Source organism: Mustela erminea, chromosome 1 (assembly GCF_009829155.1).
Source record: "Mustela erminea isolate mMusErm1 chromosome 1, mMusErm1.Pri, whole genome shotgun sequence".
In the NCBI taxonomy this organism is placed as follows: domain Eukaryota; kingdom Metazoa; phylum Chordata; class Mammalia; order Carnivora; family Mustelidae; genus Mustela; species Mustela erminea.
Window position 1 is genome coordinate 158,605,654 of NC_045614.1, and position 22,467 is coordinate 158,628,120.

At 39.1% G+C, this 22,467-nt stretch overlaps 1 long non-coding RNA gene across 3 annotated transcripts in view; it reads right to left on the minus strand.

Moving 5' to 3' along the window:
• The window catches only part of LOC116600166, a 398,483-nt gene that overhangs the window by 94,077 nt on the left and 281,939 nt on the right, over nt 1-22,467 (minus strand). The gene's annotated exons all lie outside the window — the stretch shown is intronic.

The window sequence follows — 22,467 nt, forward strand, 5'->3', positions numbered from 1 at the left end:
AATAAAATAAGGTTTATTTCTTCTATTGTCACCCCAGCCTCCTTTATATGCATTTTCTAGGAATGCGGTCGCTACTTGCTTCATCTCACCTCTTTTCCAGCCAAGTTCCCATGTTAGGTTTTCTGAGAAGGTAGTTTTTCCTGTTAGCTCCCAGAGGACATTTTGGAACCCAGAATCCTTACACTGGATGCATACTGAGTCTCCTAACAGCTGTTTTTTCCTAATGACTCTTGCCCTGCCTGTACCTCCTATTTAATAACAACTGGGAGGCCACTAACCATCTGTCCCTAATATTCTCCCTGGTTGAGCTCTCCCTAGATTGTCCATCTAGGAAATCATCAAGCTTCTGGGGTGTAGGGACATTCAAAAACCACAAGAACAGAAACAACAACAACAACAACAAAAATTTATTTTGCACCACTGTCTAAAACACATTAATCCCAAATATTCCCAGTTTGACCAGAGAAATTCATTTATGTAAAGAATGTTTCATAGAACTTAAACCATTGTTCATTAGGAAGAAGGATATAGCAGAAAAATCAATGATTTTGGAATGAGAACTGGATTTAAGTCTTGGCTTTGTCACTTACTGTGGGATCTTGATCTAACCTTACTGTACCCCTCTGAGCCCCAGTTTCATCATGGAGCTAATGATAAAAGCTTCTACTACCTTTATCTGAAACATGAAAACAAAATTATAAAAATTGCTCCATAGACTACTAAATTCTGTGTGCAGGACATTATAAATAATGTAATTCTATTCTACATAGAATAGATTGGTATTTCTAAAACATGCATAACATGATGCAACAGTGCAAGTAACTCTTTCCAGTCTTTTAAGCAGTTTTATTGAGATATAACTTCTATATTATAAACTTCATCCATTAAAGTGTAAAACTCAATGGTTTTAGTATATTCAGTGTTGTGTGATAATCCAATTTTAGAACACTTCATCACCCCAAAAAGATACTTGTAACATACCTATTAGCACTCATTCCTCCACCTCAGTCTTCCCTCCAGCCAGAGGCAACTACTAATCTCCTTTCTGTCCCCAGATTTACTATTGTAGGATGTTTCATACAATATGTGGTTTTTTGAGACTGGCAACTTTCACTTGGAATAACTGTTTTGTAGCATATATCAGTATATGGTAATTTTATTTCTAATTTTTTGAGGAACTGTCAAACTGCATGCTCCATTTTAAATTCCCACCAACAGTGTCCAAGGTTCTAATGTCTCCATATCCTCACCAATGCTTGTTATTTTTGGTTTCTTTGCTAATTGCCAGCCTAATGGATGTAAAGCAGTATCTCATTGTGCATCTGATTTTCATTTCCTTAATGATCAGTGAGGGCAAGCATCTTTTCATATGCTTATTGGAGAAATGTCTATTCAAGTCTTTTGCCCATTTTTTCATTGAATTATTTTTGTTGTTGAGTTTTAGGAGTTCCCTGATACTTCATTCCTTTTTCTTATAAAATAGTATTCCATTGTATAGCCATGTTACATTTGTTCTTCCATTTCCAACCTTTTATTTTTATTTTTTTTAAGATTTTATTTATTTATTTGACAGAGAGAGAGAGATAGATCACAAGTAGCTAGAGAGGCAGGCAGAGAGGGGGAAGTAGGCTCCCCACTGAGCAGAGAGCCCAATGTGGGGTTTGATCCCAGGACCCTGAGATCATGACCTGAGCCAAAGGCAGAGGCTAAACCCACTGAGCAACCCAGGCACTCCACCAACCTTTTAAAATTAGAAAGTTTTTTAGTAGTATGAACAACGGCACAAAGGGATAGACACTGAACATCTTCACATCTTCACTATTATAAGAAAATTATGTATTCATTCAACAAACACCTGACAAACATCTCCAATATGTGAAGCCCATTGGTAGCCATGCAATTTTCATGAAGGCATAGATTTGGGGCCATAATATATGTAAATACTCCGAACATCTCATTCTTGTACCAATAATATATACTCCAAGATTTCTGTTCATGATACCTGCAGGTCTATATTTTCAACAAGTCTTCAAATGGATACAAATATTATGCCTGATTCATTGGGCAAAACTTTTCTAAAATCTGAGCAAGAGAAAGTGATAGACTCTGTGTAGGCATAGTCAATGAGTCACTGTATCTCATAGTAGCTCCAGTGAATAGACAGAGTGGGAAAATGTCATTATAAGCTGTGTTATCTGTTCAACTAGTTTTTATAAAAGCATGCGGAATGAGTAAGAATAAGTACATTGCAAGTTACAAAATATGTGAAATCCTATAAAAGATAAAGATGTAAAATATCTGAGTAGATTCCTGGTCCTGAGTAGATTCATTTTCTGTTAAAACAAAAAAACAGTAAAATCTTAACTGATTCAAAACGTCTGGAGGAAGAATGTTAGTGAATGTAACTTGTGGCTTATAATACATGAAAGAAACTATGTTTTAATTGCTTTTAATTTTCCAGAAAAGCTCAACTCTGGGAACATACTGCCCAGCACTAGCTGCACAGAAATAAATTTGGACTAAAGAAGACTTTACAAATAACATTTCGAACACAGCACAAGCAGTGGTGGTTTCTCCTCATGTCACAATTACATTCTTTCGAGGTAGGTTGCTTTCCCAGTTCTGTTAAATGGGTAAATCGTTCCCTCAGCCAGGTGTTTAGTCTTCTCACTCCACTCGCTACCTCAACCTGTTCCTGAAGAAAACGGACACCCTGCCTAGCTGTCTTCCGGCCAGTGAGGAACCGGACTTGGCAATGTTTTAGATCTCTCTTCATCCCGAGACGTTCTAGGTCAGGGGCTGCATAGCATAAATTAATGAATTTCTACTGGTACTAAAAACCTGAATTAAAACATTCTCCCATATTTTCTACAACTGAACCTTTTTTTTTTTTTTTAAAAAGATTTTATTTATTTATGAGAGAGAGAGTGCACAAGCAGGATAAAGAGAGGAAGAGGGAGAAGCCGACTCCCCACTGAGCAGGAAGCCCTGGGGGGACTGGATCCTGGGATCCCGAGTTCATGACCCCAGCTGAAGGCAGAGGCTTAACCAACTGAGCCACTCAGGTGCCCCGACTAAACATTCCTTCAGCACTTACTTGCATCCTTTACAAAGAGCAGGGATTGGTAACCTTTTCTATGTTTTAACGTAAAGGTTTTAGGCTTTGTGGGTCAGTCTTTGCTGTAACTGCTCATGTCTGTAGGTGGCCAGAATCCAACCATTGTAAGTATATGAAGAAATGGTGCTTCTGTGTTCCAGTAAAGTTGACTTACAAAAGCAGGTGGCAGGTCATGGTTCGCCAGCTTCTATTCTGTGGACATAATCTTTGTAGGAGGGACACACATTTCTGGAGATGGAAGTGCTAGCTCAGCACTAACCAAAGCAGAGTACATTGTAATCACTTTGTTCCTTTGGGGAGGTGGCCTCTTCATCTTTCAGTGGAAATTGGCTCTTGAAGTCTCTTTAAAGCTTTCACAAGATTTCTTCTCGATACCTTACATATACTGTTGGTCAATCCCGATATTTAGGACACTCGTCATAATGTCAAAGCTCCCTTAACACTTCCTAAATGCCTGTGTCCCGAACCCTTTGTTCCTGACCACTTCCTTGAAGGTGAAGAGAACAGCCTCTGCAAAACCTCCATGCTGCGATTCAGTGTTAATAGCACGAGAGCTGGGGCACCTGGGTGGCTCAGTGGGTTAAAGCCTCTGCCTTCAGCTCAGGTCATGATCCCAGGGTCCTGGCATCAAGCCCCACATAGGGCTTTCTGCTCGGCAGGGGGCCTGCTTCTCTTCCTCTCTCTCTGCCTGCCTCTTTATCTACTTGTGATCTCTCTGTCAAATAAATAAATTAAATATTAAAAAAAAAACTAAAAAAAAAATAGCACGAGAGTTGTCACAAAGGAAGGCAAATGGAGGACAGAGTTGTGTCAGCTACAAGAGTCTAAAACTACTCCTGAGAGGACAACAGAGTGGCAGACAGACAGGCTGCGCTGAGAAAACAGCTATACTTTAAAAAAAAGTTACCTTAGGATGCTACGGAAGGGTACTCATTCATTGGGAGCATCTACAATACAATGTGCTAACTTCATTGGCCTCAAGTCTACAAGACGGCTGTGCTAGCTCCCAGTGGTCACCAGAGAGTTCTGCAATAAAAGTATCTATGCATATATAAACAAGGGCAGTGCACTGGCTTCTTGGATATGTATCTAGTGTTTAAAGGAAATCATTTCAGAGACATACAGTGTTACATCAGTTCAGGAATGTGCAGAGATCAAAGGGGTCCAGACTTGTGACACTTAGAGCAAGTTGCCTAGTAGAAAGCAAAATCCTCATACTCCCGAACTGTGTAATAGAGTAACCTTTAAAATGAGGACAGTATATTTAAATAGGTATGCTTCAGAAGTTTGTGGTCAGCTGGAAGGCAACCATTTTAGAAAGAACTGGGTGAAATGCACACTTTAGTCACAGGGCTAGAGCTGAGATGTGGTGTGTGCGGCACTGACAGATTTTGTCCAAATTTCAGAGGAGGTGACTTAGGTAAGGTAGGTCAGAGATCACAAAGAATCCAGAGATTCTTCTGGAATCCTGTGACCCTGTTCTAGAAGAGTAATTAAAGAGCAATGGACTGTAGCAGGTATTATGTAGATAGCAGGGATGGATGGAGGGATGGACCCAGGTAGAAATTCTCCACCAAGACAAACCCAAAGCACAAAGATAGTGAGTGTACAAGGCTGGAGGAAAGCTCAACATAATGAAATAATATCTTGCTCCAAAAATAAACCACCAGAGCTGTTAACATGCAGTATCTTGCTTTGAATGTCAAGCAACTTTCTGCAGGACCTTGTAGGATGATATCACTGAAACACCAAAGTCAGCCTCTGAAATGGAGCCCTCCCTTCATACTGCAGAAGAACCTCAGAGATCCTAAAAGAAACTAAAACTTTACTTCAAAAATTTGCTTTGAGGTCTGAAAATAAAACAAGATGTATCCCAAACTCTGAAAGGACTGATCTAAACCACTAGAGAGCTAGTCCTAATTTTAAAACCTAATGGCATGAAGCCAAGCTTCTGCTGGTGCCCTTAACCAGGCAAGGAACAGCGTGTAAGTAAAAAGGGCAGCAGATCACTAGCGGGCACATTCGTCTCAGAACGTACTGACAATAGGTCGGGACTTTTCCCCCTCATTGTTCTGATTACCCCCACCCAGCTCTTAGCTCTTTCTGCTGTTGTGTGAACACAGAAAATTCTCACTGAATACACATTCTCATTCTCTCTTTCTCCTTCTCTCTATTTTCCTTAATTTTCCCTTTCTATTTCTACTTTCTTTTTTTTTTCCTTTATTTAATTTATTTTTTATTTATTTGTCAGAGAGTGAGAGAGATGCATGGATAAGCAGGGGTGAGCGTCTAGCAGAAAGAGAAGCAGGCTCCTCGCTGAGCAAGGAGTTCAATGCGGGACTCCATACCAGGACCCCGGGATCATGACCTGAGCAGAGGGCAGATGCTTAACTGACTGAGCCATCCCGGTATCTCTCTACTTTCCTTTTAAAATCCTCTTCTCTACTTTTGTAATTTTCTCCTCTCCTTTATCCATTTCCCTTCCCCATCACTGTATGTCTTTCTCTTTTCCCAAACTTTAAGGTTATACCATATTTTTAATTATTTCTTTTGATTACTAGATTGACAGAATTCTGTTTCTAATTTTAAAGTAAATTGTATAATGTACACACACACACACACATACACACACACACAATGTTATACTGTTCTTCAAAAACAGAAGAAAATGTAGTTGATTTTGTGCGTGGGACATTCTTCTGCTCTTTTATTGTTTCTTTCTGAGGTCCCCCCATCACATAGCATCTGGGCTATAAGGAGTAGCACCTGAACTATGAATCTGCTGCTGACCTTTCAAAAGATCAATACATATCCACATTAGCCTTTTTTTTAATCCTCTGAAATGAATGGAAACGGATGCCAAATTTTCCCTTTGCAAGCATAAGCATTTTTAGAAGGTGAGAGGAAAGGCGCTGTTCAGTGTTATATTTTACAAAATTAAACAACCTGGCACCTTGGCACAGCACTCAGGGAAAATATATCATGCTTCTGAAAGAGTCTTTTCTAGTATCATTATCTTCTCCAGCCACACAGCATCCAAACTCTCCTTCCATCAGGAGCGTCCAGGCCCCTGTGCACAGTACAGAGACCTAGCATACTACACCACTTCTTATCTCACAACCTATTTCTGGGCTCGTTTATATGCATGCAAAAGTGGGCTTCTATCCCCTGGAGAGTTGGCAGGCATCCTGCGGTCTCATTCCTCTTGTCCCCGAACATTAGACACTCTGTTGCCAATGAAAAGCCACCAGAGAAATCATGTAGATCGACAGTCTTGGAAATTTCACTTTTATCTCAAGTCGATTAGCAGGGTTTTTTTTTTTGTTTTTTTTTTTTTTTTCTCATTCCTACTGTCAGCACAGAAAGATGACAAGTTAAGGGAAATGTAAAGTAAATGCTGATGGAAAGCAACTTAGAAAGCAAGACTCAGGCAGTTCAGTTCTCAGTAGTAAAAAGACATATTCTACCACTGATTTCTCTCCCACAAAAGATGGTAGACATTCTGACAATTGTTGCTGGAAAGTGAAGTTCTCTAAGATGAATTTCACTTTTCTACTGTCTTTTATTTTGAAATAGGGGTATGTTATGCTAGAACACTTCAATTTCCCTCTTTTCAGCACCAAAGCTCTTAAGCTGGGACCTATATAAACTGGCTTCACGGTCCTGCCTATGTATCTCCCAAAGTCTATTCCTACCCCTTCCATTGAACTAAACTTCTCTCAGGTGTTGTCATTAATCTCCTATTTGCAAGTCGGATTTCGCCTCAGTGTTAGTCCTCCTGATCTCTTTATTAACTTTGACGCTGACCACCTGCTCCTTCATTCTAGGTCTTCTCTTGGTTTCCATGATATTCATTGTATATTGGTAAGTGATTTTCCTTGAAAATAGTCCAGCAGTAATGCTTTATAAAGGATTGGTTTCAAGTAATTCCTTAAGAAAGGATATGACACAACCAGAGAAAAAGTATTTGGAAATACCTTATGTAAGACAAAACTTCAATGACTCCATAACCACAACTGGTCCAAAATATCTTCAACATCAAAATTAACATAAAAATTGATCCACCTTGATTTCCTATTTATATGCAGGCAGCATGCATTTCACAAGCATATGAAGAGATCTGGTCCCTAGATAAAATTGTAAAATAAAACAAATTCCCTTGATAAAATTGTGTAATAAAACAAATTTCCTTGGTGCCCTCCACGTTTCTTGGAAGAGTTCTTAGGCTGAAAAGGTAAAATCCTACAAAGGAGTGCCATGCACAGGGTCACCTTCTTCCACAGTCTTCCAAGATCCAAGACCCCATTTTCATTTTCTCCCTCCTATTCTTCCTTTGCTTACATCTCCTATTAACCTTCAACAGCTAACCAAAAAAGTTATTCGATTATCATGGTAGAAACTATGCGTACCAGGATATAAATGAGTTTAGTATTCTTAAAAATGTGTCTGCTTTTAAAATATGAGCTACTTAACACACTTGGATGTCTGGTTTTTGAGCTGTCAGAATCTGAGATTGACTATCTCATATAAGTCCTCAGTTGACTCCTCAAAACTTAATCACAAGGAAGAGGTTCATCAATTCCCCTCTACCTTACTATGCTTTGAAGAGCAAGGAGAGAGGAGCATTGTTTTCAAGGTAATTGCAGTCACCCACTGAGTGATACTCGGTTCAATATCTTTAAGCCACCCTTCCTTCTGCCACTATGAAGGGAGGGTATTACATCCCATCTAGTTTTGTCAGTTCAACTTCTTTCATGTTTCGATTTGCCAAGAATTTTTCTAAGTACTATTATTTGTGATAAAAATAATAATAACAACAACACATCAGTCTTTTACCTCAAGAAGCATTCGTCAATTTTCCATTTTCATCGTTCTAAGAGGGAGATGAGCAAACATTTTTTAAAAGGTCCAGGTAAGGGGTGCCTGGGTGGCTCAGAGGGTTAAGCCTCTGCCTTTGGTTCAGGTCATGGCCTCCGGGTCCTGGGATCAAGCCCCATATTGGGCTCTCTGCTGGGCAGGGAGCCTGCTTTCCCCTCTCTCTCTGCTGCTTCTGTGCCTACTTGTGATCTCTCTCTCTCTCTCTTTGTCAAATCAATAAATAAAATCTTAAAAAAAAAAAAAAGTCCAGATAATAAATATTTCAGCCTTTGTTGACCAAGAGGCAAAATCAAAGCTATTTTATACATATTTATATAACAAGAGAGAAAACAAAGTTCCACACATTTTATTCATGAAATTAAGAACTTTATAAACATTGAAATTTGAATTTCATATGATTTTTATGTGGCACCAAAATATTCTTTTAATTTCTTCCTTCAACCATCTAAAAATGTAAAAACCATTCATCAAAACAGACTGGGAGGTCCTACAAAACACACTGGGAGGGATGCATGGGTTGAGATGGGGGCAGAGTGGTAGATTTGACTGTAGTTTGTTGAAATCTGTTTTTGAAAACACCTCAGATTGTACAAATCTATTCATTTAAGTCCTTATCTTTAACAGAATAAAGCTTACTATCAAATACCTTTGAACTGGGTACCTCTGATTTTGTATCCCTGTCTTCTTTGCTTCTGAATGCAGATTTCATTCTTGGCTACTGCAGACGGGTCTTCTCTAGAAGGTGGAGAGTATGGTTGCAGGCAGCTGTAGGCTTACATGCCAGCTTACCTACCTCGGGAGGAGGGTTTCCCCACCTCTGGTTCTGTATATAAAAACCCAGGGAGGATCACTGTAGCTGATGCTGTCAGAACTTCACCCACATCTCTCTCAGGGTCAGGTCCATTTTTTATGCACATGTCTCCTAGTGTCTGTCACTCTTAACAGCCAACACCTGCATCTCTTTGTTGGAGGAATTGCCCTGAGGCAATTGTTCCTCAGTGGAACAGCTGGGCCTGCCCACACAGACTGCTAGAAGTGTCTCAAAAAATATGTCCCTGGGAGGTAGCCTTTAGACAATGACTGATAGGTGTAGAAATATACTCTAGCTCACTGAACTGAAAGTGAGGTATAGCTTGCACCGTTTCCAGAGATTTCCTATGGGGTTGAGCCAAAGGTACCTATGTAGAAAAGCGTTAACACAACAGGTCTAAAACTGCTAGCCTTAAAAAGTTCCTCTCGCAAGGTTAGCCCTGAGCTAGGATCTGGAAACTTGGGTATCAGAAGAGTTTCCACCATTAACTGTACCTAAGCTGTTGGTACACACAATAGGGTTAATGCTGAACACGTGCTTTCCTTCTGGGAGCTTAGAACTTTGGTAAGTGCCTGGCAGTGGGTGCCTATGTGACCAGCTCCCAATAAAGCTTCGGGCACTGAGCCTCTAATGATCTTCCCTGGTTGACAGCATTTCATAAGTCTTGTCACAGTTTATTGACTGGAGAAATGGAGTGTCATGTGGGACCCCACTGAAGGATCACTGTAGAAAGCTTTTGTGGGGGTTCCTCTGAACCTCATCCTAAACACCCGTTTTCTCTTAGCTCAATTTGCTTTGTATCCTTTCACCTTAAAAAATCTTAGCTGTGCACATGACTATATGCCGAGTCCTGTGAATCCTCCTAGTGAACCATCAAAGCTGGGAGTGGTCTTAGAGACCCCGGACACAGTACTCTTCAGAGGACCCTGCTTGACACTATTTGCTCAGTGTTCTCTCCTTCCCAGTTCTACTTTTGTCCACTCTGACTTTCCTCTAGATCTTTCCTGGGATATTTTCTAATAAATCATTTTGATAGCACTCCTCATCTCAGGGTATATTTCTGGGGAACCCAACCCAAGACAGTTTCTGATAATTTTGAGCCTTAAGCAATGACTGTAATCAGAAAAAACAAGGTGCTCTGACTGTCTAAACCCTGACATGTGGTTCCTATCCATGGCCAGGGAGAAAGACCTTTCACTGGAAGTAGGGGGAAGGGAGGGCAGGGGCTGGACAAACACAAGTAATAGATAAACCAGAGATGATGTGGCCTTTCCTTAGATCTAAAGACCTAATTACTAATACAGTATGATATTCTTGAGGGAATATCCTCATCTGAAAACACCTTTCTTCTTTACTGGCCATTTTTTCACACAGTGAGATTTTATTACCTCACAAGAGTGATGGTATATGTAATAAGAAAAGAATCAAAGCTTTGTTGAAATGAAGATGCTTGCCCTTTTGCAGTCCATGCTCACAGCTAAATGACTTGCATCTCAAAAACTAGCTTTTCAGCCTCTAACTCAGGTTTGTGCTTTAGAAAAATGACAACTTGCTTTGTATCACAAAATTTCAGTGGAAACTCTGAACATTAAATCCATAACATCCAAAAATATATTTGACTTAATTTATCAAGCTAAAATTCCATTATGAAATTTATAGATCTTTAAATAGTACTGCTAACTAAGTAGAGTATCACACCCCAGAGACATCCCATCCATACTCATAAGCATTTTCTTAGTAAGTGTTTCCTTCCTACCTTTCAACCACATACTCCTGGAGCATCTGCCCTTTTTTGTTTTTGTCTTTCTTAACTAGGATTTATTTTATGCATTTGTCAAACCGTCTGATAATAAAAGAAATACATTCACACATTTCAAAAGATACAGATAGGCACAAACTGAAAGTAAACGTCATTCATAATCTCATCTACCAGAGATATGCGTGGTTAAGGCTTTTTAATGAATATGTATGTATTTGCTTACCAAAAAAGAGGCTCATATGACTAATGACTAATACCATCTCGTCATTCACTTGTTTACACTTGAAAAATATGGAACAAGCATCTTCCTAGTACTTACAGGAACTTCCTAGTACTTCCTAGTACTTATAGTATTTCCTAGTACCATAATAATAGTACAGAAAGCTACCTCATTTCTTTTTATAATGGCCACATAGCCCTCTATGTTATGACTGCCACCATTAATTTAACTATTTCCTTATAAATGGTGACATTTAGGTTGCTTCTAATTTTTCGTTACCCAAACAACTGTGTGGTAAATATCATGGTACATATTTCTTAAAGAATTTGTAAGAGTATTACTATAGGATACATTCCTTCAAGTTGACTGGCTGAATCAAAACATATATACATTTTAATCTTAAAATAATTTCAAAATGGGCTCAAAAAAGGCTAGACCCATTTTAATCCCTTAGCTAGTAGACAAAAGTACCAATTTCTCCTCACAACATTAAGTACTCTAGGTCTCTACAAACTTTTCTAATATGATACAAAATATATTTATACTTTAAATTTCCATGTTTTGATAATTTAGTGGCTTTAAGTATCTTTCCAATGGTCTGTTGATCATCTCTATGCCTACCATGATATATTTTGGGGTCACTTAATTTTCCTTTTTTAAAATTAGACTAATCACTTTCTCCTAATAGGAGCATTTTACAAATTTTGGATATTAATCCTTTATCATTCATATATAATATAATGTTTTACCTATTTTCATTTGTCCTTTAGTGGTTTTATGCAAATTTTTTTTTTTTATTCCAAACTCAGATTTTCCTGTTAACCATTTCTTTTTTATTTTACTCCTATTGTTTCTCACTTTCTTATCATATAATAAAGGGCTTTCCCACTTCCTTATTACAAAAATATCTCCTGCATTTAGTTTAAAATATTTGAACTGTTTATTTATAAAATAAATAAAACAAAACCGATACAATGCATGCATCTCTTTGCATCACTTTATTTCTACTTCGAAGCTTCACCCTTAATATACGTGTCCCTTATCATCAAATCCCACTTAATCATCACTTTGTCTAGCTAAGTACATTTCTTTCCTTTCATCTTTGCTCAAAGCCAATCCTTCATTCTCATAAATTCCTTATCTGAATTTCACCCAATTTACCTAATTGGTCCCTCTCTATCCTTCTAAGGCTTAAGGGAGCGAGCATGCTTTTTCAAGTGCAGATTCATTAGTTACACGCAGAGGATGAGTGCTGCCCTTTTCACATAATGCTTTCCTTTCCAACTAAATTAATGGGGCCATGTTCTTGCCCTATCACACAAAAATTCCAATAGGCACTCATGTTTCTATATTTCCCTTATAATGCATCTAGTGTGCTCCAAACTGAAGCACTGTCGCATCTCTACTTTTGTCCTTACCTCAACTGGGTTTGCCCCCTTGACTTCCTTACCTATGTTAATGGCACCTAGTTATCTACAGTAGTAGTGTCCTAGGGCTGCCATAACGAAGTGCCACAAACTAGATGTCTTCAACAACAGAAATTTATTCTCTTAGTTCTGGAGGCCAGGAGTCCAAAATCAGTATGTTGGCAGGGTTAGTTCCTTCTAAGGGCTATGAATAAGAAATCTATTCCATGCTTCTCTCCTAGGTCTAGTGTGTTACTAATGATCTCTGGCATTCCTTGGCTTATGGGAGCAGCACCCTAATTTCTGCCTTTATTTTCACCTGGCTCTCTGTTTGCCACCTATATCCACAATTCCCCTTTTATAAGGATATCGTATTGTTTTAAGGGTCCACCCTACTCCAGTATGACTGCATCTTAACTAGCTACATGTGTAATAACTCTGTTTCCAAAGAAGGTCACATTCTGAGGTATTAAAAGTTTGGACTTCAACATGGAAATTGGGGGAGAACACAATTCAACCTATAACATACAGGGCTAAAGCTACATCTTTGTCACTTCCCTTTTCAACCTTCCACTCCTTACCAGTATCAGATAGCCCCCCACCCCCAAGTCCTGCACAGGGTCCTATTATCATCCTTACTTTGCTATCCCAATGTTTAGGTTCTTGGTACCCAGTCCTGAACAAGTGCAAAAACCTCTTAATTTCCACCACTCAATTTACACTACACCCTAGAAATATACTGATCATCTTAAGATGCCATTATATAAATGGTATAATTTATAGTATTATAGTATATTTTTAGTATAAATGGTAAAATTTTAGTGACTTTTCATTACCTATAATATAAAATACAAGTTTTAGCTTACCTTGGCATTCCAGTGATTCTTAGCCTTGGCGTCCCTAAAATCAAAGCCTGAGACAGGGATTAGGATTCATGTCATTTAATTTTGGATGAGAGCTTGGACAACATAACTGTGATCTGTCAAGTGTGAAACCAGAAAGGATGAAATGTCAATTCAAGGATGTGTTATTGAGCAGGTTAATTACTTGGTAACCAGGACCTGATCCAGTCCTCTTATGGAATCTCTGAAACTCCATGGAGAACAGGTCTCAGAAATGCTCATGTGATGGGCAATGCTCTCAATTCTCTACTGTTGGTCCAAGGTTGCACATACTTGTGTCAAAATGGTTAAGCAGGGGTGGCTAAGTTGCACATGGGTGGCTTAGTCAGTTGAGGATATGACTCTTGGTTTTGGGTCAGGTCATGATCTCAGGGTCCTGGGATTGGGCCCAGCCTCTGGCTCCACATTTAGCATGGAGTCTGCTAGAGATTCTCCCTCTACCCCTCACCCCCCCACCACTCACACATGCTCTCTAAAATAAACAAATAAGAAGGAAGAGGGGCAAGATGGTGGAGAAGTAGGATACCCTATTTCAACTGGTCCCCTAAAGTGAACTAATTATCTACCAGTAGACTCTGAACACCCATGAAATCAGCCTGAGTTGTAGAATTATACACTTCTGGAACTCTACGGGGGCAGAAAACACCAGTGGAGAAGTAAAGTGGAGTGGGAATGATCAGACTGATATTGCAGGATAAACAGAAAGGGGAGGGAGCCACCAGAAGCGACCCATTGGAAAGTAATATCCCAATACAAGAGTGCCCTGTGATTAGGGACCATCATTAACTTGGAGTCTGGTTAAAAGCACTCAAAAAGAGCAAAAGATCTTAAGGGGCAACTGCTGGAATTGGGCGGTCATGGGCACAGGCCTAAGCCCATGGTTCCAAGCCCATGTTCCCAGGAGGGCCACTGCCAGTGGCCACCCATGTCAGAGAGAGTGTGGTGGAACCCCCAGAGTTGTGCGGCTTGCACCACGGATCAGCTGGGCCCACTCCCACCCCCGCATGAGGGAGTCTGGTGACAGTGCCAGCCTGCACTTCCTAGAACTTTTGCGTACTCTGCGACCGGAGTCAGACCTACTCCCTGCCAACACCTGAGAAAGTTCCATGTGGGTACTAGCCAGCGGTCTCTTAAACCAGCTGAGGGTCTGGACTCTCCCACCTGGGGCTTGAAAAAACTCAGTGCGCTCTCTGGTCAGGATCCCTCCATGCAACCTGTGCAACTGTGAGGTCTGGACCCTGGGCAGCAGTCCTGGCAAAGGCAGCCACAGAAGCAGACTCCCTGCACCAATATTGCTCATGGTTTTAGTGGCACAGGGGTGCAGAGATTAGCGGGTGCTTTGGGCAACCCCTGAGACTGTGGCTGGAGACATGCACTGCCTGTGGGAGGCTGCACAGCTCAGCGGAGGGAGGAGAGTCTGTGTGTTCTGGACCCAGTGCTTCTCTCTGAGATGGAGGTCTGGGTGCAGTTTGCTTTCCACTAAACCTCCGAAAAGCCGCAAAAAGCCGCCAAAGAAAAACACACCTCCAGAGAACAAAAGCTTGAAAAACCAGTTTCCACAGAGTCCAGTCCCTTGATAGGGAACAGGAGGACTCAACCCAAACACAACTGACTGAAAAACGATGCCACAGTCCCCTTCCCCAGAAATCCAGTCAAAAGAAGGAGAGGACAACCATCACGGAGTCCTCATAAAACTGTAAAACTTCAATATCAAGGAAAAACAATATTTTAAGCTCCCGGCATTGCCCTAAAGCCTGTATATTTCATAGATACAACTTTTACTTTTAATTTGTTCTCACTATTCTTGTTCTTTTTTATTTTTTTAACCTACTTACCATTACAACTAGAGGTTTAATACAACATATTCCATAATAACCTTTTAACTTGAACTTTTTTCATACATATACCTCTGTTTTTCTTTTTCTTTTCTATTTTTCTAATATACATATAGATATAATCTTCAAGATAATCCTCTTATCCTAATCAATACTATCCCTAAATAAAAACCAGTTTTATTCTCCTTTTATCTCTGGAAATTTGAGTCCTTTAGCAAAGATATCAAGACACACCAAGGAAGAATCAAAATAGCCTTCCTTGACCACATCGAGGTTTTATAACCACCCTCCCATCTTTTTCTTCTGTCAGTATTTCTGTGTATTGGTTTTGTTCTGGCATTATATAAATCCTATCCTTGGGGTTCCTTTTGGCTGGGTCGTTTATTTTTTTCTTGTCATTTACTTTTGTCAGTCTTTTTGTTTATCCATTTTTGTTTGTTTACCTTATAAATCTTAACTTTGGGGCCCATCCTGCTTGGATCGTCTCTTTTTTTCCTCACTCTTTCTCCTTCTCTCTTTCTTTTTGGTGGTGACTTTTGATTGCTCAGAAGCATTCCAGGGTGCACCTTGCCTGGATTACAATTGATATATTCAGCTATACATCCTCTCAACCACCTCTCACCAAAATGATTAGAGGAGGAACACTCAAGAGAGGAAAAATTCAGAGACTGTGCCCTCTCCATCAGAACTATTGGATATGGACATAAACAGTATGTCAGAAAGGGAATTCAGGGTAACAATTATCTAGGCAATGGCTATGCTGGGGAAAACCATTAGTGACAACATAGAATCTCTAAGGACAGAAGTGAAAGCCAGCTGGGAAGAAGTTAAAAATGCTATCAATGAGATCCAATCTAATCTAAATACTCTGACAGCTAGGGTAAGGAGGCAGAAGATCGAATTAGTGATCTAGAGGACAAATTGATAGAGAAAAAGGATCAGGAGGAGGCATGGAAGAAACAGCTTAGAAACCATAAAAACAGAATTAGGGAAATAAATAACACCATGAAACATTCCAGCATCAGAATTATTGATATCCCTGAGGAGATGGAGAAAGAGAGAAGACTGGGGGGTCTGGGTGGCTCAGTGGGTTAAAGCCTCTGCCTTTGGCTCGGGTCATGGTCTCAGGGTCCTGGGATCGAGCCCTTCATCGGGCTCTCTGCTCAGCAGGGAGCCTGCTTCCTCCCTTTCTCTCTGCCTGCCTCTCTGCCTACTTGTGATCTCTGTATGTCAAATAAATAAATAAAATCTTAAAAAGAGAGAGAGAGAGAGAGAGAGAGAGAAAGCGAGAAGACTCGAAGATATAGTTAAACAAATTCTGGATGAAAATTTTCCCAATCTGGGGAATGGAAACAGCATTCGTGTCCTAGAGGTAGAGAGAACACCCACCTCCCCCCCAAGAACAACAAATTTAGAAAGACCTCAAGGCACTTGATTGTGAGACTGACAAATCATAATTTTAGACAAGAGCTTTTGAGAGCAGCTGGGGGAAGAGACTCCTTACATACAGAGGAAGCTCCATCAGAATAACATCAGACTTGTCCCCAGAAATCTTGCAAGACAGAAAGAGCTGGCAAGACATATTCAGGGCATGAAATGAGAAGAACATGAAGCCAAGAATAGTTTATCCAGCAAGGCTGACATTCAAAATGGATGGAGAGATAAAGAGCTTCCAGGACTGGCAATATTTAAAGAGTATGTGACCACCAAGTCATCACTACAAGAAATATTAAGGTTGGGGGGGTTCTATAAAAGAAGAAAGAACCCAAGAGTGACATAGAAGAGAAATTTATGGAGACAACCTGTAGAAACAAGAATTTCACAGGCAACATGATGTCAATAAAAATGTATCTTTCAATAATCACTCTCAATGTAAACAGCCTAAACACTCCCTAAAACAGCACAGGGTTGCAGATTGGATAAAATGAAAGGACCCATCCATATGTTGTCTACAGGGGACCCATTTGAAACCTAAGGATACATCCAGACTGAAAGTGAAGTGCTGGAGAGAAACATCTTTCATGCCAATGTGCCTCAAAAGAAAGCTGGGGTAGCAATTCTCATATCAGATAAATTAGATTTTAAACCAAAGACCATAGTCAAAGATAAAGAAGGACACTACATCATTCTTAAAGGGTCTATCCACCAAGAAGATCTAACAATTGTAATTATTTATGCCCCCAATATGGGAGCAGTCAACTACATAAGAAAACTGTTAATCAAGATAGTCATATTGATATGAATACATTAATAGTAGGGGATCTTAACATGCCACTCTCAGTAATAACAGATCATCCAAACAGAAAATCAATAAAGAAATGAGAGCATTGAATGATACATTGGACCAGATGGACCTCATAGGTATATACAGAACATTCCATCCTAAAACAACAGAATATTCATTCTTCTAGAAGCACACATGGAACTTTTTCCAGAATAAACTACATACTGGGTCACAAATCAGGGCTCAACTAATATCAAAATATTGATATTAGTCCCTGCATATTCTCAGACCACAATTCTTTGAAACTGGAACTCAACCCAAGAAAAAGTCTGGAGGGAATCCAGACTCTTGGAACCTAAAGACCACCTTGCTTAAGAATGTTTGGATCAACCAGGAAATCAAAGAAGAACTTAAACAATTCATGGAAACCAATGAAAATGAAGAAACTTCAGTCTGAAACCTATGGGATATGGCAAAGTCAGTCCTAAGGGGGAAATACATAGTCATCCTAGCCTCTCTCAAAAAAACTGAAAAATCCAGAATATACCAGCTCTCTTTATACCTTAAAGAACTGGAGAATCAACAACAAATTAAGCCAACCCCACATATAAGAAGAGAAATAATCAAGATTAGAGCAGAGATCAATAAGATAGAAACTAGAGATACAGTAGAACACAACAAAACTAGAAGCTGGGTTTTTGAAAGAATCAATAAGATTGATAAACCATTGGCCAAACTAATCCAAAGAAAAGAAAGAGGACCCAAATTAATAAAATTATGAATGGAAAGGGAAAGACCACCAAGGAAGTGGAATCATCATAAATTATTATCAGCAGTTATATGCCAATAAGTTAAGCAACGTAGACGAAATGGATGCATTCCTGGAAACCTATAAACTTCCAAAACTGAATCAGGAAGAAATTGACAACCTGAGTAGACCAATATCTAGTAATGATATTGAAGCAGGGATCAAAAACATCCCAAAAAACAAGAGCCCAGGACCTGACAGATTGCCTGGAGACAGATTCCCTGGAGAATTCTACCAAACATTCAAAGAAGAAATAATACCCATTTCTCCTGAAGGTGTTTCAAAAAATAGAAATAGAAGGAAAACTTCCAGCATTACTCTGATTTCAAAACCAGGCAAGGACCCTGCCAAAAAGGAGAATTTCAGAGTAATATCCCTGATGAATATGGATGCTAAGATTCTCAACAAGATCCTAGCTAATAGGATCCAAATGTAAATTAAAACGTTATCCACCATGACCAGGTGGGATTTATCCATGGGATGCAAGGGTGGTTCAACATTCACAAATCAATCAATGTGATAGAACAAGTTAATAAGAGAAGAGAGAAGAACCACATGGTCCTCTCAATTGATGCAGAAAAAGCATTTGACAAGAAACACCAGCCATTCCTAATTAAAACTCTTCAAAGTATAGGGACAGAGGGAACATTCCTCAACTTCATAAAACCTCCCTATGAAAAACCCACAGTGAATATCATTCTCAATGGGGAAAAGTTGACAGCCTTTCCTTTGAGACCAGGAACACGACAAGGATGCCCACTCTCATAGTACTAGAAGTCCTAGCACAGCGATCAGACAACAAAAAGAAATAAAAGGTATTCAAATTGGCAAAGAAGAAGTCAAACTCTCTCTACACAGATGACATGATACTTTATATGGAAAACCCAAAAGACTCCACCCCCAAACTACTAGAACTCATACAGCAATTCAGTAATGTGGCAGGATACAAAAATCAATGTACAGAAATCAGTTGCTTTCTTATATACTAACAATGAAACTATAATGAAACTATTGAAAGGGAAATTAGAGAATCAATTCCATTTCCTATAGCACCAAGAACCATAAGATACCTTGGAATAAACATAACCAAAGGGGTAAAGGATCTGTGCTTGAGGAACTACAAAACGCTCATGAAAGAAATTGAAGAAGACACAAAACGATGGAAAAGCATTCCATGCTCATGGTTTGGAAGAATAAACATTGTTAAAATGTCTATATTGGCTAGAGCAATCTATAATTTCAATACCATCCCAATCAAAATTCCACTGGCATTTTTCAAAGTGCTGAAACAAACAATCCTAAAATTTATATGGAACTGGAAGAGACCCCAAATCACTAAGGAAATGTTGAAAAAGAAAAAAAAAAAAAGGAAAAAAAAAACCTGGGGACATCACATTGACAGACTTCAAGTTTAACTACAAAGCTGTGATCACCAAGACAGGATGATACTGGCACAAAAACAGACCCATAAACCAGTGGAACAAAGTAAAGGGCCCAGATATGGACCCTCAACTCTATGGTCAAATAATCTTCAACAAAGCAGGAAAAATATACAGTGGAAAAAAAGACAGTCTGTTCAATAAATGATGCTGGGAAAATTGGACAGCTATGTATAGAAGAATGAAACTTGATCATTCTCTCACACCATACACAAAGATAAACTCAAAATGGAGCTGTGTACCAGAGACAGAGATGCTTGGTCACAGGCTGGGTAAGCTCAGAGCGCGGACGGAGGCCAGGAAGACAGGAGTGATTGAGCGCTTTTCTCTGAGGGCACACTGAAGTGTGGGAACCCGAGCTCTCGGCTCCTCCGGGCTGGAGATTGGGAGGCTGCCATTTTCATTCCCGTCCTCCAGAACTCTATGGAAAGCGCTCAGAGAACAAAAGTGAACAGGAGCAGATTACTTAGCCTGGCCCCTGGTAAGGGCAGTGCAATTCCGCCTCAGGCAAAGACACTTGAGAATCACTACAACAGGCCTCTCCCCCAGAAGATCAACAAGAAATCCAGCCAAGACCATGTTCATTTACCAAAGAGAGCAGCGGAATTCTAAAGGAGGAGAAAGCAAAGCATGGAATTCATGGATTTCTCCCCATGATTCTTTAGTCTTGCAGTTAATTAATTTTTTTTTAATTTTATTTTTTTTCTTCTGCTAATTTTTTTTAACTTTTACCCTTTCCTCTTTTAATGTTTTTTAACTAGTTTATCTTAACAATACCTTTCATTAAAAAAAAAATCTTTTGAACCTTCATTATTATAGTCATGTTTTATCCTTCATTGTACCTAACTTTATTTTTTGTATACACATAGGGTTTTTTCCTTCTAAAAAATGTGGGATACAACTTCTTCTAATAGATCAAAATATACCCTAATCTAGCTTCAGGCTTGTTCTAGTCTCCAGCCTGAGCAAATTCACTCGACTTTCATTTCCTTTATTCTCCCAACCAACTGACTTTATCAACTCCTCTTTTAGAAATTAAAAAAAAATTTTTTTTTCATCTTCATAGGCATATTCCATCCCTTCATTGTGTTTACCCTTATATATTTTTTTCATTCTTTAAAATTTTGGTAGGTAGTTTCTTCTAAGAGACCAAAATACTCCCAAAATTAAGTAATTAAGTGGGTGACCCTATTCTAGTCACCAGTCGAATATATATATATATATTTTTTTCTTTTTTATATTTTTTCTTTATTTGTTTTCTTTTTCAAACTTTTTTTTCTGAACTTCTTTTTATCCCCTTTCTCCTCCCCCCCATGATTTGTGGTCTCTTCTGATTTGGTTAAAGTACATTTTCCTGAGGTCTTTATCACCCTTTTAGTATTTTATTTGCTCCTTCATATATTCCTATCTGGACAAAATGACAAGGTGGAAAAACTCACCACAATAAAAAGAACAAAAGGCAGTACCAAAGGCTAGGGACCTAATCAATATGGACACTGGTAATATGTCAGATCTAGAGTTCAGAATGATGATTCTCAAGGTTCTAGCCAGGCTCAAAAAAGGCATGCAAGATATTAGAGAAACCCTCTCCGGAGAGATAAAAGCCGTTTCTGGAGAAATGAAAGAACTAAAATCTAACCAAGTTGAAATCAAAAAAGCTATTAATGAGTTTCAATAAAAAATGGAGGCTCTTACTGCTAGGATAAATGAGGCAAAAGATAGAATTAGTGATATAGAAGACCAAATGACAGAGAATAAAGAAGCTGAGCAAAAGAGAGAGAAACAAATACTGGACCGTGAGGGGAGAATTCGAGAGATAAGTGACACCATAAGATGAAACAACATTAGAATAATTGGGATTCCAGAAGGAGAAGAAAGAGAGAGGGGAGGAGAAGGTATATTGGAGAGAATTATTGTAGAGAATTTCCCTAGTATGGCAAAGGGAACAAGTATCAAAATCCAGGAGTTGCAGAGAACCCCCCTCAAAATCAATAAGAATAGGTTCACACTCCGTCACCTGATAGTAAAATTTACAAGTCTTAGCCACAAAGAGAAAATCCTGAAAGCAGCCCGGGACAAGAAATCTGTAACATACAATGGTAAAAACATTAGATTGGCAGCAGACTTATCCATAGAGACCTGGCAGGCCAGAAAGAACTGGCATGATATATTCAGAGCAGTAATGAGAAAAGCATGCAGCCAAGAATACTATATCCAGCTAGGCTATCACTGAAAATACTAGAAGAGATAAAAAGCTTCCAGGACAAACAAAAACTGAAAGAATTTGCAAACACCTAAGCAACTCTATAGGAAATATTGAAAGGGGTCCTCTAAGCAAAGAGAGACCCTAAAAGTATTAGATTAGAAAGGAACAGAGGCAATATACAATAACAGTCACCTTACAGGCAATACAATGGCACTAAATTCATATCTCTCAATAGTTACCCTGAATGAAAATGGGCTAAATGCCCCAATCAAAAGACACAGGCTGTCAGAATGGATAAAAAAAACAAGACCCATCAATATGCTATCTGCAAGAAACTCATTTGAGACCTAAAGACACCTCCAGATTTAAAGTGAGGGGGTGGAAAATAATTTACCATGCTAATGGACATCAGAAGAAAGCTGGGGTGATAATCCTTATATCAGGTTATTTAGGTTTTAAGCCAAAGACTATACTAAGAGATGAGGAAAGACACTATATCATACTCAAAGGGTCTGTCCAACAAGAGGCTATAACAATTTTAAATATTTATGCCCCTAACATGGGAACAGCCAACTATATAAACCAATTAATAAAAAAATCAAAGAAACACATTGACAATAATACAATAATGGTAGGGGACTTTAACACTCCCCTCACTGAAATGGACAGATCATTCAAGCAAAAGATCAACAAGGAAGTAAAGGCCTTAAATGATACACTGGACCAGATGGACATCACAGGTATATTCAGAACATTCCATGCCAAAGCAACAGAATACACATTCTTCTCTAGTGCACATGGAACATTCTCCAAAATAGATCAAATCCTGGGTCACAAATCAGGTCTCAATCGGTATCAAAA